At 45.7% G+C, this 18,932-nt stretch overlaps 1 long non-coding RNA gene across 1 annotated transcript; it reads left to right on the forward strand.

Moving 5' to 3' along the window:
- Positions 1–10,610: 10,610 nt before the first annotated feature.
- Positions 10,611–15,053, forward strand: LOC143435391 (uncharacterized). Its single transcript, XR_013105635.1, has 3 exons — positions 10,611–10,849; positions 11,664–11,784; positions 14,775–15,053. It is a non-coding gene; the product is annotated as an uncharacterized LOC143435391 (long non-coding RNA).
- The last annotated feature ends 3,879 nt before the right edge of the window (positions 15,054–18,932 follow it).

Genomic DNA, 18,932 nt, shown 5'->3' on the forward strand with positions numbered 1-18,932 from the left:
TGGGAGAGAGACGGTGGCCATCAGGAAACAGCACATGCAGAGGCTGTGATGCCGTTCCAGTGAGCATGGAAATAGAAAGGTGAATGTCTAAAGGGAGCCTGTGAAATCTGGGAGATTGCTTAGAGCTCAAAGGCATGGTCTTGCTAGAAATGTGACTTCATCGTGTCCCCGGTGATGTGAAAAAGGTGGCAGGTACCTCATCAGAAAAGCTACGGATTAAGATGACTCAGGAGCTGTGGTGCTGGGGCCAAGACAGAGAGCTGACCGTTGAGATCACCATGTCAGAGCAGCCTGTGGCTGATCAGAGGACTGCACAGTGCTCTTTGGCAGCCATCTTCTTTCCATGAAGGAAATATTACAATATCAACAGTGATGATACAGACTAGAGAAGTGCATGGTGGCTCAGGGGTGGCTCGGGGACTATGTGGGATGAAGTAGAAGCTTCTAGGTTAAAATCCAGGCAAAGAGATAAAATCCAGCAACGTTCTGGGAGGAATCCTGAGTAGCAAAACCTCCTGGGCTGTTCTTCATCTGTGCAGGGCTGTAGCCAGATACTAGGTAGCAAAACTAAGCCCAGACAAGAGCCTACCTCAGGTTCCGGAGAAGCACTGAAGTGCTTCTCACCACCATTTGTATTCTTTGGGAGACAGACCAGTGATAAGTCTGCAGTATCAAGCTGCACTTCAGAAGGTTGGGGTGGGGGACTGGATGAATATAACTCAAGTGAAGCTTTCCATAGGTATCAACCAGGTCAAAAATAACCACAGGGAATCACAATGCCATCTTCTCATGCCCCATCACTGCTGCCTCTGTCTCTGGCCACGTCCATTCCACAGCCCCACAGCCTATGTTCTTCATAATTCAGTTAATCTCCCCAACACAAGGTTGCTCAGTAGCTCTGCAAATACCCAGCATGCTGTTACTGCTTGTCCCCTTCACCTAGGCCAGTGGTGGGCATCAACTGGGCAAGTCTGATAGCCTTTTCCTTCAGACCTGTGCAAAACCTTGGGCTTATCACAGGCAGCCACTGCCTGCCAGTCAAGATTAGACAGTGCCACCTGACCGTTCCCTTTAATTCCAAGAACAAAGCCAAGTTCAAGTCTGCCCCACCATTGATGTAGGTAGATATCATCTCTAGCTCTTCCTGCAAATGTGAAATTGAATCCTGTGGTAGAGACAGCCTACTAGTCAGCCTGATGTGTCTTTGGTCAGATCAAATCATACTTAGATATTTGAGTGGAGAGGTTCCAGATTTTTTAAAAAAGTATCATTAAATTTGTAGAAAATTGATGAGAAAGAGAGACAGAAATATACCAGCAGAGACAGACCGACAAAGGGAATACCTGTCTTTAATTATTTCAGCAGAACTCAAAAGCCCACAGTGGGGCTGGAGAGAAAGACATAATGAGGCTTTATATCAGACATAGTTCTCACAAGTCTACTGGAATTCCTCATCCCAAATGTTCTTCTCCCTCAAAAGTCACGTGCAGATAAGTGGGACTGGTTTCTGAACAATTCAAAAGCAAGACCAAGAGATCTAGGCTCCACATCGCTCAGCAAGCCCCCGGTACAATCCCAGAGTGGCTATGCATTTAATGTTCAAAAAAATTCATCTTTAACACCTATTATGGCCTCTGGCAGTCGCTGTACAAACCCTGACTCACCCAAAACATCAGGAGACCTTAGAGAGTCCCAAGCCACAGGCTCTAACAGTCATAGTGTATTCCCACTGGGAATGCCAAATGCCGCATTCAAATATAGCCAGCCCGTCTACCTGTCCCATCTCCCACTCCTTGTGATGCCTCTCTCTGTGGTTCCAAAGCAGGTGCTCTCCCCAAGGGAATTGTGAATGTAAAAATACTTCAAAAAACACCTTCCAGTTTCTCTCTCTTGCTCTACATCTGCTGGGCTCAGCAGACCTGCCTACGATAATGGGATTGGAACAAGTGGGGACCAAGGTTCTAAAACTGACAGCTAGTGGGTCATTAATCATGAGACATGAGTGACAGAACCGAGAGGAAGCCAAGAGAAATTTCCCAGAGAGCAAAGGATGTCACCGGAGAGAGGTCATTAATGACCCAGCTTCTTTCCTTGATAAAACAGGCTCAGAAGATTAGTCCGGAATTTGCTGGAGGTACTTTTCATCTTGACTTAATGATGGGATGTGGTCTGACAGCTGTACGGATGTGTTGCAGCAATACGTAATTATACATCCAAGGTGATCGGAAGCCGACTCTGTAACTCTAGCTGAAGCCTATTGATCAAAGACATTTGACACCTGGGATGGGGGAGGTGAGAACCCTAACTGAACTCCACCACAGTTTGGACGAGGCACAAGGAGTCAGGTGCTTCTCTTCTGCAAATATCCTGTGGTTGGACACAGCACAGAACTTGGAGTGTGCCAGAGAACACCGCTCTGTGCACCTCAGCTCTGAACTAACCTTACCTGGGACGGTGTCCCAGCTGCACCCCTCAACGCAGTGGTTCTCAACCTGTCGCTTACGACCTCTTTGGGAATTGAAAGACCCTTTTACAGAAGTCACCTAAGACCACCTGTATATCAGATATTTATATTCTGATTCATTAACAGTAACAAAATTACAGTTATGAAGTCGTAGCAAAATAATCTTGTGGTTGGGGGTCACCACAACATACGGAACTGTACTAAAGGGTCAACGTTAGGAAGGTCTAGAACAAAGGTCTTAGTGGCTCAAAGTCTCTGGAAGTTGCTTGAGCTTTGAATGTCTGTCAGTCATTCCCTGGGTCTCTTCCTCACTGGATCAATGGGAGGGTTAAGAAGGCTCGTATCTGTGAAGCGCTTACAGGCATGAATATGTTGTATTTAATGGGAATGGAGGTAAAATCCTGCATGTAACAATATCCAAGAAGCAACTGCAACTGTATTCAGTATGGCCGGACATGGCTTGAGAGCAGCTGGGGGAGTCTTGTCGGCTATAATCCAAGATCCAGCCACTCACTCTATTTAATAGGCATAGAGATTTGCAGTGGCCATGACAGTGAGAATTCACAGAACAGTGAACATACTGTGCACTCCATGCCTAGATTCTGGGCGTTTGGACTTTAAGAATGTGGTGAAGGAGATGGTGACCGTATTGTGGGCAAGTGAGGACTAGCCTCAAACAGTCCAGTGTGGACAGAGGCTGATTTGATGGCCACAGTGGTTGGAGAAGAGAGAGAAGTAGCATAGAACCTGGCCTTAGTATGTGTGGGACCTTGTTCTAGCTAGGATATAACATGTCTATGGGACCCTGGCCCTCTCAGACCCCAAGGACAAAGGTAAGCATGACATTTGAATGCTTGGTAATTTTTCAAGTGTCCAGGACACCCTCATACAGAAGGCTTAGTGTGGGAAGCAGGTAAGTGGTGGGAAGGCAGAGAGGGCCAGTGCCCAGTGTTGATAAACTGTTCTGCGGGTGTGGTCCTGTGTTATTGTGCAGGGAGGGGGTTCAGGAGATCGGCCAGTCTACAGGCCTTGTAAGAAACAAAGAGGAGATGTGGACTTCTGCATGAGTGAATTGCCTAGCCCAGTGACAGATCAGAACAGGGTGTGGGCTGGGGAGTGTTGAGATAAGATCCTGTCACCAGGAAATGAGAAACTGAACAGGAGAGTTATGGGTTGTCAGAAACGGCTATACAGCAGGAAATTCAGCCCAGAAGCTGGGACAGGAACTTCAGTCAGACACCTTGGGAGCGTGCTCAGAATGCCCTAGTGGACATGCCAGCAGCTTCCAGAAGGTGGGCATGATGTCTCTTGAGATGGCGAGTGTTCCTCATCAGTTCTGAGTGCTGCATGGACCAGCTGCAAATCACAACTGAAAGCCCAGCAATTCCATGGTTTCTGGGAGAGGAGTAGTCTTCAGTGAAGTAGCACTGGGAAGGTGCATACTCTCCTGTAATAATGCCTTTGCAGCCATGTCTCTGCAAGCAACATTAACAAAATTCAGTGGTTCATCTTTATATATATATATATATATATATATATATATATATATATATATGACATGAAAGTGACATCATGGTGCCTAGTTGGGGTGAGGGGAAGGCTGGGCAGGAGAGGCAAAGTGACAGAGGAAAATATGCCACACACAGATGTATACATACATACATACATATACACACACATATATATATACATAAGTGCACACACATAAATACACACACATATATATGCACACACATACACACATGCGCAAATACGTACATACACATATGTACAGGCACATATGCAAACACACACACATAAGCAAATACACACACATATATACACACATGGACACATACACAGCCCAGCATCAACACACTTACTGGTATGTGACAAGTCACTCTCCAGTCCCAAGCCTCAGTTTCTGTAAGTACATGGTAATGACAGACCTACTTCCCAGAGCTATTGTGAGAATCAAGTGAACTAACCCTGGTGATATTTAGACTCCCTCGTCCACCTCTGGGACCCTGTTGCTCTACTCATGCTTTGCAAAAGGAGACAGAACCAGTCACCTATTCGGTGACAGTGTGAAACTGACTAAAGACTGAAGCCAGCCCATCATCCCTCCTTGTAGCTTAACAGAGCCCTGCCCAGGTCTGTCTGTTGTCAGTTCCTGTCTTTGGGGTTCCCGGGGATCACAGTGGGACTACAGGACAGGAAACCCAGCAGGCAGAGGTATACAGGGTTGAGCCCATTTGTCCTGGTTGTCAGTTCTGATCTAAGGGACTTGATTTTTTACTGTTCTTTGACACTTCTACTCAGTATTGGCGACCAAAAAGGAGCATTTGACCAATGTGAGCATTCTGAGTGTAAGACCCTTCCGAGTAAGCCTCTCCCCAGAAGCCTGTGAACAAAGGCTTCTAATGCACTCAAAGTGGGAAAGCCATCTCAAAAATAGCAGACAAAACACTGGACCCTTGTCTCCTACAGCTGATGGTCTGAACAAACTCTCCCTGAAGTTCAGGGGACCTCACAGACCCCCTAGATGCTTGGTTTAAGGCTGACAGTGCCCATCCCCCAGCACGGCAGTTATGTAAGCCTGCTTCCGGCAAAAGGCCCAGGCGAAAATCACACTGTAGTTAGTGGCGTCACCAAGGGAACATCTCCCATCATGCCTTTTTTAGGCCTCCTGATGCTCCACTCGGTGTGAGAATATGAGGATCAATCAAGAGAAGACGCTAAGCTCGCAGCCCTCTGTCGAGATAGAGCAGTAAATCGAACAAAAAAGCAGGAAGGCCTGTGTTAGGCCTCCATTTTCCTAAACCTACATACGCCATCAACTCCTCCGACAGCCAAGACCTCTTCTTACCACAAGGGGGCGCCCGCTCCATGCATTAATATAGTACGTGCTTGGGGTGTTAAGATTGTGGGAGATTGCGGTCTCAGATACAGATAGGGAAACTGAGTCCAGGGGAAAGCAAAGGGTTCCTAAGTCATCCTGAGTAACTGTCTTCTCTGTGATTTTCACTCTCATTAGATTGAGTTATGGCTTCCCACAAGGAATAAGCTTTCCGGACATTCCTTCCCACACCAGGATAAGGAATGCTGCTTGCAGACTGTCCCACAAGGGGGAGCACCTGTGAGCCTCTGAGCCCGATGACGACCATGGCTTCTGATTCTGGCTAGGATGTGGAAATTTCTGGTCTAGATGGTCTTAGAAGATGCCCGTCATCCAGAAACTTCCCAACTCTAGTCCAGAAATATCTGCAGCTTCCACACCACTGAACTTCAGACGCGTATTGTCACAGGGCCAAGACAATCATCAGGGAATGTCACTCAAAGAAATGACACTGTTACTTACTCAGCTTTTCCCAGAATCCATCACTGTTTACAAGTGAGGAAAATGAGTGTGATGGTTAGTTTTGATTGTCAACTTGGCACAACCTAGAATGACGTGGGAAGGAAGTTTCAATGAGGAATTATTTATATTAGGTTGGCCTGGGGGTCAGGCTATGAGGGAGTTTTATAATTGGGTGAACTGAGTTGTGAAGACCATGTAAAATGCAGGAGACACCATTTATGGGGTAGGCCCAGCAGTGAATGAGGAGAGAGAGGACTAAGCACTGTCTTGCATGTAATTACCATTTTTCTGTTTCTGTTTAAGGGTATAATGGAACTGATATAGTTGTTTCCCTGTTGTGATGGCCTGTGAGCCAAAATAAACCCTTTCTCCCCTAAGTTGCTTTTTGTCAGGTACAATGAGGTTTGTGGTGTTTAAGAAAGCAAACCCAGATGTTCTCAGGAATAAAATCACTTTGTTCCCAGTTTCTCTAGGGGAGCCCTCACGTAAAAAGCAGGATCTGGTGGGTACCCCAGGCTCTTCCTGGTACTCAGTGACTGCCTCTCCCTTTTGCACATGTCCTTGTCCTCCACTCAAGCCCAGTTCTTCCTCCTTACCACCAGGAACTCTGTAGCCATCCCCAGATCTGCTTCCTTGGCATGGGTCAGCCTCCCAGAGACAGCCCTGGCCAGCCTGGTGACTGCATAGGGCAGAAGGCTGCCCAGGATTCGTGCATCACCACAGGAGGAGGAGGAGAATCCTGAAAAGGTCTCGTCTACATTAGATATTTGGATCCCTGGGTGAAGCAGTCTCTTCTACATGGCAAGAACAGGCAAGAGTATTCAGATGTCTATGCACCATGCAGGTGCTCTGGGTTCCACGGGGCAATGACCATTTGCTCATCCCAGGCTCCTTCACACTCAGACTCTCATATTAAGTGTCTGCACACAGCCATAGAAACCAAAAACATGTAGTTCTCTCCTTCAAAGGAGTCTGAAACCAATCGCCATACCACCAAGTCATGGGGTACTGATGACACTCCCAGAACAGAGAGCACTGTGCCCTGCTGTAGGGTAGACTAGGGCTCCTCCACTTTTCATGGAACCTGAAGTTTATAAAGGTGTGTGTGTGTGTGTGTGTGTGTGTGTCTGCGTATGTGTCTGTGTGTATGCCTTTATGTGTGTTTGTTTGTCTGTGTCTGTGTATCTGTCATGCTCACTTTGAACAAATGGTTAGAAAACCAAAATCAAGTACAAAATCCAAGACTGGTTTTAAATAAGAAAAAGAATCACATAATATGCCGGGCACGGTGGTGGCACACGCCTTTAATCCCAGCACTTGGGAGGCAGAGGCAGGCAGATTTCTGAGTTCTGAGGCCAGCCTGGTCTACAGAGTGAGTTCCAGGACAGCCAGGGCTACACAGAGAAACCCTGTCTCAAAAAATCAAAAAAAAAAAATCACATAATATAATTTCTGTAAAACTAGAAAGTATTAGCAACTTAACAAAAGTTGAGAAAAGAACATTGTTTTTTCATCAACGTGCCTGACTTGACTCTAACAATTTTTCTGACACTCATGTTCATTTAATCACTGAATAGTCTCTGCATAAGACAAGAACTTTGAAATGTCATCTTTTCTTGTCAGAAAAAATGTAAAAAAGAAGTCAATCTTTCCTCCAGCTTAGTAGATCAGAGAAAAATAGAGCTGGTAATTTCAGTTAAATGAATATTAATATTTAACATGGTTATTATATCCATTACCATCCCATTGCTGTGACAAAATACGTTGCAGAAAGCAATTTAAGGGAAGAAAGGTCCACTTGGGCTCACAGCTTCAGGAACACAACCATCAACGTAGAGAGGGCATCACGATTTGACGGTGAGGCAGCGCCTCCAACATCTGATGGATCAGGAAACAGAAAGTTAGACCAAAACTAGAAACAGACCTTACTACCCAAAAGCTAACTTCAACAGCCCACTTCTTCAGGGTAGGCCACACACATCCCAGAGCTTTTACAAACTCCAAAAGGAGTGCCAGAAGCCCTGGATCAGGTGTCCAATCCCATGGACCTCTGGGAGGACACTTTATATTCCAGCTATATTGCCAGTTGGGATAAGCTTCTCCCCGTAATCTTTTATATATGAACTAAAGGATTTTAGTGCAATTCAGGTGCTCTTTTGCAAAGATGTATCTTCAGTTCTTTTGAACTTGAGAGCACTTGTCAGCCAGTTTGTTGATAACAGTTCTGTGCTAACGTCCTATTATAGCTTTCAAGTTATCTCTGTCAGTGTCAGTACTTATTCCAAATAGGCAAAAAAAATTAAATATCTTTCAAAGATGTTTTTGATTGATTCCTCTTCACTAACTCACCTGCCAAGCCAGCCATAAATGGATCCATTACCTGTATTCAAAATGTCTCTCCTCCTCTTAATGAATTGAATATATTGTATGTAATTCACTCTTTTTAAACTCCTCTCTCAGCCGGGCAGTGGTGGCGCACGCCTTTATTCCCAGCACTTGGGAGGTAGAGGCAGGCGGATTTCTGAGTTCGAGGCCAGCCTGGTCTACAGAGTGAGTTCCAGGACAGCCAGGACTACACAGAGAAGCCCTGTCTCAAATAAATAAATAAACTTCTCTCTCTCTCTCTCTCTCTCTCTCTCTCTCTCTCTCTCTCTCTCTCTCTCTCTGTGTGTGTGTGTGTGTGTGTGTGTGTGTGTGTGTGTGTGCGCACACACATCTGGAAGCCAGAACCTAGTGAGCACCTTTGTTGCTCTCCGCTGTATATTTTTAAAACAAGATCTCTCACTGAACCGGTGTAAAACTAGCTGGTCAGCAAGCTCCTGGGATCCACCTGTCTCTGCTTCCCCAGCCCTAGGAGTGCACCACTGCAGCCGACTGTTTAGAGGAGAGGCTCGGGATTTGAACTTAGATCCCCACGCTTGCACAGTAAACACTAACAATTTAGCCACCTCTCCAGCCTCGTCCTTCACTCTTCCACAGCAGAGTAATTTCTGTTAACTTTGTTTCTATAGATTTTATCACTGATTCTTAATTGAATAGTCTCTTGTTTCTCTAATTAACAAATTGAAAAACATTAAAAGGATATAGTCAAGAACTGTTTTATGAAACCATTCCAAAATCTTATCAATTTTAAAAAGACTCAATTAAAGTGGTGTGATTGAGCTTTATTAACTTTTTGAAATGAACTTTTAAAATCTTGTGTCAGTATTTGAAGTTTTCTTCTAAATCTTAAAAATACATTAGAGTCTTTAAAATGTCCCAGGCTTGCACTACAAGGCTTAAATGGTGTCTTTTCAGTCCAAGCCAAGATGAATCTGAGTTGCGACTAATTTCAGGGGGTGAATGAAATTCCCTGCCATTCTATACAGAGTTAATGACTGTGAGCTATCTCTAAGTAGAATGTGCTTTCAGGAACATTCCCAAAGCTCCTTGTGATGGCTCACCTGGTACCAGGTCCCAGAACTGCAGACCACTGATACCACCACACTATGGCTGTGTCTGGTGACCCCTCCAGTGTCACAGACACAGAGTAACTGGAGATGATTATGAAACAAGAAGAGACAAAGGTCTCAGCCAACTGCAGGCATAATGTCTTACTTTTGGGCAAGTTTTAAAACTTCAATATCAAATGAGCCTTTGGGATGGGTCACGCACCAACGTTTCCTTAGTTTCTTATGAATTTCTGAAAATGAGCAGAGAGAGAGGGGAGAGAGAGAGACAGAGAGAGAGAGAGAGAGACAGAGAAAGAGAGAGAGAGATTAGATAAGAGAAACAGCACTGACAAAGAAACAGTAGTCACTTCTTCAATAATATATAACCAGCAATAAGCCTCATATAGCTAAGAAGGCAGGAGGCTGGAGAGACTGGGAGGCTGGTGACAAGAGGCCAGTGTTTTCAGCAGAGGAGGGCAGAGCTGGATCTGCAACCAACATTGTTCTCAACAATCGTTCTCAACAGTTAACCTCACCCTTTTTCTACTCCCTCCATCTTCCTGGGGTCTCTGTCAGCAAAGACCTTTTTAAAACTCTATTCAGCTGTCTGAAGAGTCAGATTTGAAGAACACTGGGTAGTAGCATTTTGTAAGTGAACAGAGTTGAACTAAGTCCATCTTTTAGGCATTGTGCACATGCCCCAGGAGAAGACCCACTCCACAAAGAAGAAGCAGAAGCCAGGCTTGCTGCATCCTTCCCACGTTACCTGCATGGAGTACTTTAGAGTCCACGGTACATGAATGCCACCTTTGGCGCATTTTGATTTAGAACTTGCATCCTTTATGAGGTGACTTGGCAGTTATTAGTACTCCTATTTTACAGCTGAGGGAACTGGGCCTGTGGGGGCTTAGATGACTCACTGTAAACAGGTTAACAAGGCTCTGTGTGAGTCATCCTCCCAGCCAAGGACAGCCAGGCCCAACGCCTCCTGCATTGTGCTATCAGGTGTCTTAGAACAACCTGCCTTGGGAGATGTGTCAGAGGTGATTTGTGCCTGTTCTATGGCATGAAACATGGGCGCCACCCACGTGCCTTTCTTCCCTCTGGAGTGTTCAGACCTTCAGACCACAGGACTGAACACTGCATTATTGTTGTTGTATGAAAAATACCCCTGTCTGTAACTCTCATCCAAACTGGAAGCCCCTCCTCTATCAGAACCGCTGTGAACACTGGGTGTAAAATGGCTATTGATCCAAAATTGTCTGCATTGAGACTGGCCATCCCACACAAACAGGAAGTGCTGAGGACATGAGTCAGAGCATCAGTTTAACCCAGCGCTGCCTGCCTTGGGCATCTCTAAGCCAGCCAACCCTTTCTCTCCTGGATGCTGGGCATGAGAGAAGTCAGCGGGGCCTTCTCAAGGGCCTATTGATTAATTATCTGATGCTTTATGCCTTGCACAGGCTCAGCTATCCATGGACCTCGAGGCAGTCTGGAAGCTTCTATCCCTCCCCCGTGAAGAGGACTAAGAAAAGAGTAACTGAACATGCATTTCTTAATTGTCATTGAAAATCACTGCAGCTTTCAAGGGCATCTCCAACTTTGGGGTTAGAGGTGAGGAATTGGCTGTGGCAGACCCTGGGACTAGTGGAGTCTGGGATAGCCTTGAATAAGGCTGTCTGACATATGTTTCCACATGTGGAAACCCAGGACGGTGCACTGTTGGTTTCTGTGATCTCAGCTCATCTGATCAAGATGGCACAGAATTTCCCTACAGTTGGGGCCTCCTTAGGGTGTTTCCCTCCCACCTTTTCCCTCTACAGCATGCACAGTCTCCTGGGAATCCTCTTAAAACAAATTCTGACTCAGAAAATAGGAACCACAAACAGGCCTACTATCTAACAAGCTCCCTGATAACACTAGGTGTACCAGGGTGCTGGACCAGATTGCACTTGGCTTTCTATGGTCTGAATCCCCCAGTTTTCTTCAGATGTGTGAGGACCAGAGTCAGGGACAGGTGCAGCTCCTGCATCAGTTACCGGACCAATGATTTTCTTCTCTGTAAAGAGAATTTAAGGGTGGCCTGTGGTATCCCTGAAATAGTTTGATCTTTAAGACACATCCCAGAATGTGTCTACTCATGTGTCCAGGAGAAACATGGGCACTTTCAAAAGCAGCCACAACATCCCTTGAGGGTGTCCATCCAGTGATTGTGTTATCTTGATTAGTGGGAAAAGAAACCAGCCTTGATGTCTGATTCCTGAATAACTAGGGAGATGTCTAAGTTTTGCTTCCATAAGCTGTATGGCTTACAAATGGATAAATAAATAAATAAACCTGTGTGTCTGGGTCTTCATCAATAAAACAGGGATGCTAGCAAATTTTTTAATAAGCACAGAGCATCTAATAAATGTTAATTGTTATACAGGTATAGGTTGTTGCCATCTAGAATCAGAAGCTACGGCATACTGCAACAGTTTCCATGGCTCCTGGAGGCTACTTTATATCCATCTAGTTCATCAAAACCTCAGCTCCTGCTTCCCAGTAAGGTGAGTCACCAAGGGATGAGAGGCGGACTTTAAGAGAGAGACATTGGTGGCCTCCTAGTTCCAATCTTCTTTCACCGCCCAAACAATAAATCTCAGGGAACTTGACAAGCAAGGCTGGAGTTCAATATTTGTGTCAGGGTGCATCCACTTGGCATTTAAACACAAGAGCCTGCCTGTGTCCTTGGGCTGCTGGAACAAAGCCCCACGCACTGGGTGACTCAATACACTAGAAACTGACTCTCTCTCGTGGTTCTAAAGGACAAATGACTGAAACTGGGGGGGGGGAGGTTGTCACGCTCCCTCTGCAAGAACTAATGACAAATTATTCCTTCTCTCCCTTTTGCCTTTCTTAGTAGTGCCTTCCTCCCTTCCCTTTTAAATGTTCCTTCCCTCCCTCCATCTCTCTCTACTTTCTTCTTCCCTCTGTTCTTTCTTCTTACCCCCTCTTTTCCTTTTTCCTCTCTCCCTCCATCCTTCTTCCTCTGTTGCTTCTTCCCTTCTTCCTTCTTTCCTTCCTTTCTTCCTTTTCCTTTCTTCCTTCCTCTCTCCTTCCTATCCTCCCTCCCCTCCTTCCTGTCCTCCTTCCCTCCCCTCCTTCCTGTCCTCTCTCCCTCCCTCCCTTCCTCCCTCCCTCCCTTCCTTCCTTCCTTCCTTCCTTCCTTCCTTCCTTCCGTCCTCCTCTCTTGCTCTGAAGCCTCCATGTGCTCGCTGGTGTGAGGCAGCCTAACTCTGTTTCTACCCTTATGTAAATCTTCCCTCCATCCGACTTCTCCTGCCCTCTCCCCTTCTTGCACAGATACCATCTTACTTAGCCTCCGCCTTAAATCTAGAATCGTGTCTCAAGATCAAAATAATTCATTGGCAGAAACAGTTTTTCCCAGGCAGGTCACATTCCAGGTAGACAGAAATTTTTGGAGGATACTATTTTACCCAGGCTCAGGACAGTTCTTGGAGCTAACAGCATCAGTTTCCCGTTCATTCACAAAACGTGTTCTAATTGAGCCAGGTGCTTGGCTGTGAACAGTGAACACCCTCTGAGCTTGTAGTGGAGTGTGCAGAATAGAGGGGCACCTGGGAATGACAAGATGTCTTTCTTTTTATCCTCCCCTTTTTTTGTAGGCATAATGCCATGAACAGATGAGACTTTCCTAGGGTATGAGGAGTCTGCAAAGAGTCACTTTAAAACAACTTGGGCCACTGGGAACACCAGACTGGAGGTTAAAGTCAGGGATACTGGACAGCAAATATGTTCATTTATTGCCTTCAGTGCCTGAAGATACAGAGTGGATGGGACATTGCAGACACTACAAAGGCAGGGGCCATAAGGAGACTGTTTGACTCACCCAAAGCTGCCGCCTTTACTATTTCCTCTTGTCCCTGAAGTGTGGCTGCTCCCTGGGGATGTACCCTCACCCCAACTCTTACACAGCTCCTTCCACAGGGACCACTGGGTGGTCTGAGTTCAGGGGTGGGGTTTGTGAGCAGGACATGTGTCTGTTGGCTTAACTCTTCTCACTTCTCCTCCCCCCCCCCCATGCTCTATATTCATATTCCCCACATGCTGTCTCTCCATCAGTGACTTGCAGGAGAATTAGACCCAGCTTCTTCAACTCTTGCTCATCATCTTGGTGCTCTTCCCAAATGGGGTCCTATGTCTTCCTCCCTTGCTTCCCATATGCCCACAGGATAGGTTTCTCCATTCTGGCACTTCCAACACTGTGAACCAAAGCCATTCTGTGTTATGGGAGTCTACCTTGTGCATCGTGGGATCTTTGCCAGCCTCTACCTCTCTTTAGCCTTTATTCACAGAATACCAGTAGCAACCCCCAACTCCCCTATTGGTGGGCATCCAAAAAAACCTACAGGGCTTGGGAGCCAGTGCAGTTGGTGTGTTTAGGTTGTATCGTAGGTCATGTCTGTCGCCTGGAGCTTTCTCTATGGAATGGGTATCAACCCAGGAGATTCTGTACCCTCCCTTTGAGACATCTAGTCATGTCCACTTTCTATTTTCTGTTTTTCTCACTGAACCTGGAACTTGTCCATTTGGCTAGCTGGCTAGTCTGAAAGCTCCAGGGAGATTGCTGTCTCCAGCACCCCAGTGCTAAGATTACCTAAAGGCATAGCCTCATCTGGTTTCTTTGAGTGCTGGAAGATAAGGTTCAGGTCCTCATGTTCACTCAGCACACATCTCCCTAACCACAAAACTGGGAAGTGTTTTAAAGTCCTTGCACTAGAGGTTGCCAGTCAACCTCCTGAGGTGGCATCCAGCACCGCATGTTTTAAGGGCCTTAGACAATCACACCACGTAAGTCAGAATGTACTGAAATGCCATCGAGCTGAGTAACTGGGCTTAACTAGACCAGCCTCCCCACTTACACAATGGTTGTTTCCGTACTCCTTTAAGATTCAATGCCGAGGCTCAAACACATGATCTGGGCATTCTGGACACACACTGCATCCTGCCCCTGTCACCAGAATCTAAACCGAGTCCAATCTTAGGTAAAATAGGGGTGATGGGAACATCTCCTTTTAGGATTGAGAGAGGGATTAAAGAAGCACACCCAGGTGAAAGGGGTTCTAGTTGCCATTGACATATGATGTTTTCAATGAATGTTACCACTGTCGATAATATTAGGTACAGAGCCTAGAGCTTTAACCAGCTTATGATGAGGTGCTTGCAGGTTGCACAGCAAATGCTACAATGACTCAGAGGCTGTATGAGATTATCACTTTACTACTTAAATCAGGACGACAATGATGATGATAATGATGATGATGACAATGATGATGATGATGATGATAATGTTATGGATGCTATTATTGTCATCCCTGAATTACAGGCAAAAGTGTTAAGGCTTAGAGTGGTTGATGTCTTGCCTCGACCCAGACAGTGACCGTCAGAGGCTGAATTATCCCCTCTTCACACATGACACCACATTGACTCTCAGGAAGATCTGTGAATTGGATCCTCTTCTTTGTATTTCACACAGGAGGAAATGGGCTTAAAGGAATACATGGAGCTACACAGCCAGGAAGCAGGAGGGAGCAGCTTCAGAAGCAAGATTTACTCCATCCAACACTGGTATTTTCCTACCAAGACTTGAACAAACTACCGCAAGCTATTTCAAAAGAGAGGGAGCCTTTTGGAGCTCAGCCTGCAAACAGAAATGCTTTTGCCTTCTGTCTGTTGCCATGGTCTCTGTATGCTTGGAGAATTAATTATCACTATTAATTTCCAGCATTACCCAGCTCATTACAGTTCCTTTTTTTCATGCCTATTGCTGGCCCCGGGGCCAGACTGTAGTTCTGAAAAGGGGCAGCTGACTCCCACAAAGGTATGTTTCAATACAATTGACCTGCCAGCAGCCAACCCAACCCCGTATCAGGGAAACAGCCCACGGCCAGGCAAGCCCTGGGACTGCTGGATTAGATTGAAGGTCCATAGCACTGTCTGTGGTGAACTAAATGAAGAGTCATCAGCTGAACCCTGTGGCTATTTGGAAATATTTCAGACCCGGGGTTTGGGAGAGTCCAAGGTGGTGAGACCCACAGCCTTCCTCCAGTCTGGCAGCAGCTGCTACTGCTGCTGCTGCTGCTGCTGCTACTACTGCAGCTAGGTTTTCCTGTCCATGCCGCTTCTTGGATTAGCCCATCCTGCCATGCCTTGGCTCCAAGAGGTAAAAGAAACATTTATCCATATTTCTCATTGGTCTCAGTATACTCTCAGGGGTAAGTTCTATGTTCAAGTTTCAAGGCAGGGTAGGCATAGGTTTTAAGCCTCTGTTGCTATCTTGGTTCAATCGTACCCCTACACTGCTCCAGACCCCCGGAGAGACACATTATCCATCCATTGGCAATTCATGATGTGGCCAGAGTGAATGGATACTACCCTAGGCATTAAGGTGGAAGTTCAACCCTGAGATTAGAGCTGGGCTTGGCAAATGCCTCCCAAATTCTGAGCAAGTGGCACACCCGAGGCCGGCCTGAGGGTCGGGAACAACACTAGTCTCAAGGACTGCTGCTGGGGAGAGGCTAGAAGCTTCATTATCCCCTTCTTCACCCAATGCAGCCCTGTGTATGAAGAGTCAGGGTGTGACTTATAGAGAACGTTCAGAAGGCCCATGGCACTGCAGAACCAAAACTCAGAGGGGAATGTGGAAGCAGAAAGGATGTACCCCCACAGTAACCCCAAGAGAGCTAAGCCAAATACCAGCCCTATAGAGTGTCAAGAGAATACACTGTTTCTCCTTCAAACCAGAAGAGATGCCCAGTTTAGGAGCCCAGGATGATGGTCATTGAGGACAGGGAACCCCAGATCAGAGCAGATAGGCTCAGAGACAATGTCTTCCCAGAAGACTGACTCAAAGGCAACCCAAAGCATGCCAGGTCTTTGAGTGGATCCATGTGGGCTGTGGTCTGGGATCTGAGGCTAAGGTGATTCTAGAAAAAACTGACACTTTAGCAGTCAGCAAGTCCTACGGGGCCTGGAGACAAAAACCTAAAAATGAAGCCAGTAAGAACTTCACAAGCTGGCGAGGCAGTTTGTGGTTGGCTGGAACCTGTGATTTTTAGGCTTCTGGTGATAAAGTTGCACCTCACAGTAGAAAGAGTATGGCAGAGACAATCTGTTCTCTTTACAGTAGCAAAGGAGAATGGCTGAAATCCTCTTCAAGGTCCTGTTCTCAAGGGCTACAAGGTTTCTACCAAGCCACACCTCTTAAAGCTTCCACAGGAGCTGAAGGCCAGGCCTTTGACAGGGGTCTTTAGAGAGTGCTTATGTAAGCCAAAGCAGTGCCTTACTTAAACGCAGACCATTCATCAGTGACACAACCAGGATTCACATTCACTTGACTCTATTTTAAAGGACAAGTATTGACTCAAGGGAACTCTGAAAACCCTGATGGGAAGAGGCAAGAGCCCTCTGGTCTCCAGGGCCCCTGGAATGAATAGATATCCCTTGGCTAGCTATCCCTTGGGTTCAAACTGAGATACTCTTTCCAGGCAGGAAGCAGAGCCTCTTATGGTAATTATATATCCTCTAGAGTGGTTTAGGGTTGACAAGCCTGGGGTGCTCCATCACAGGGTATCTTTCCCCAGAGATACTATCGCCATGTTTGAGGCTTCATGGGAGTCTGTACTGAGAGCCTGACTTGCACAAGACAGGTCAACACATAGGTGTAGCATCAACCGATCTTCCTCACATGGAGGACAACCAAAGGAAGTTACTTCACAGCACTGAATATACGTGGATGAGATCATGTACAGGAAGTGTCATGACAGGGGACACACAGTCCCATCTATGATATGCAAAGAACACCGAGGAGCAATGTCCCTCAGAGGGAGTGTGAAAATATGGACTAACCACTAAGTACAAGTGTCCAGAGCTGACACGCTCACTTTAAACATGATCCAGACTAGGACATGGAGTGCCCTCAAATGAAATCAAAGATCAGTCTTTACAAAGTTTAAAATTGTATCTCCAATTCCAAAATAATCCATTCTGTTTACTTCATTATCAGTGAGTGTGTGTGTGTGTGTTGTACATGAGTGTGTGCCGTGGGCACACATGCCCATACACAGAAGCAGAGGCCAGAGGACACCGAGTGTCCTGCTCTTTCACTCTCTGCCTTACTCCTTGGGAAAGCGTCTATCACTCCACCAGGAGGCCAGCAAGCTTAGGCGATTCTTCTATCTCTGTCACCCTGGGACACTGGGATTACAAGCACATGGATATGAACTTTTTAAATTCTAGGGGCTCAAACTCAGACCTGAGTTGAAACAGTTTCCCCCCCCCCCCATATTGTTTTTTTATATAATCTTATTAATTGTTGAGAAATTCATACATTACCATATGTATCCCTTTTGCTCCCCATAACTTCTCCAAAACAACCCTGAACTACCCATGCTCTCATGGGGATGGGGCTAGTCCCTAGAATGTGGCTGACCTAGCCAGTGGACACACTCTTAAAATAACTGACACTCCCTTTCCCAGAAGCCATCAGCTGTCAATAGCTCCTCAGTCACAGGAGATGCCTCACTCCAGGCTTTAATGTTGACTAGACTGATCTCGTGCTGTGAGTGTATGAGTATACGGGTCCTGTCGTGTCGAGAAGACACTGTTTTGCTCCAGTCTTCTTAGACCTCTGGTCCTTACCATCTTCTCAACCCCACTTCTGAACTTATTCTTGAGCCAGTATTAGAGGTCTGATATTTAACTGAGTTCTCCAAAGACTCAGATGTAGTCTATACTTGGACCCAGCTGTGAGTTTCTCCATAAACCAATATCCACTGCACAAAGAAATTTCTCTGAGAGAAAGAGAGAGGGGACATGGAGGCAGATGTTCACGTGTCTCCACCAGTCAAAGATAGTTTTTATATCTAGGTTGGGTATTGGGTTACACTTCTATTGAGCATTACCAAACTTATAAAGCCTTTGATTAACATTTTAAAAAATTGTATAAAAGCAAAAAGGAAAGGGGGCATGGGATAGGGGTTTTCTAGGGAGGGGAAATGGGGAAAGGGGATGGCATCTTAAATGTAAATAAAATATTAAATAAAATTTAAAAAAAGAAATTTTTCTGATGAGGTCTAGGAGCCACACTAATCTATAAGTATAAGGATACAAATTTAAAGAATAGTTTGATATTGTGTCCATTTAGGAGGATAACAAGTTTAACCCTGAGGGCTGTGAACTCCCCAATCATGGATTCTTGACTAGATTTCTAGCTCTATTTATACATTTCTTCTTGTGGAATAGGACTGAAATCTAATAGAAATTAACTGGTTGCTCCTATAACATTCATGCCAATATCATACCCATGAGCAAACCTTGCCTATCAATCATCATTGTAGTTTACAGGTGTCACAGCTGGGCAAACCTTGTCTATCAATCGCCATTGGAGTTTACAGGTGTCACAGCTGGGTAAGACTCTTAATGAGTTTTTTCCAGCAACTGCAAAAAAAAAAAAAAAAAACCACCTTCTGATACTGTGAGAGCTGACCAGTAGGAAGGAGGTTGCCTGGTCATTATCAACTTGATTTCTGTGTGTCCTCTGATCAATGTGTGTTGTTTCAGCCATCAGGTATCCTCATCAAGTTCTGATGGGTGACCAAGAGCAATAACAGTAGCCTATATTGCTTGGGACAGA

This window comes from Arvicanthis niloticus, chromosome 21, assembly GCF_011762505.2.
Source record: "Arvicanthis niloticus isolate mArvNil1 chromosome 21, mArvNil1.pat.X, whole genome shotgun sequence".
Lineage (NCBI taxonomy): Eukaryota > Metazoa > Chordata > Mammalia > Rodentia > Muridae > Arvicanthis > Arvicanthis niloticus.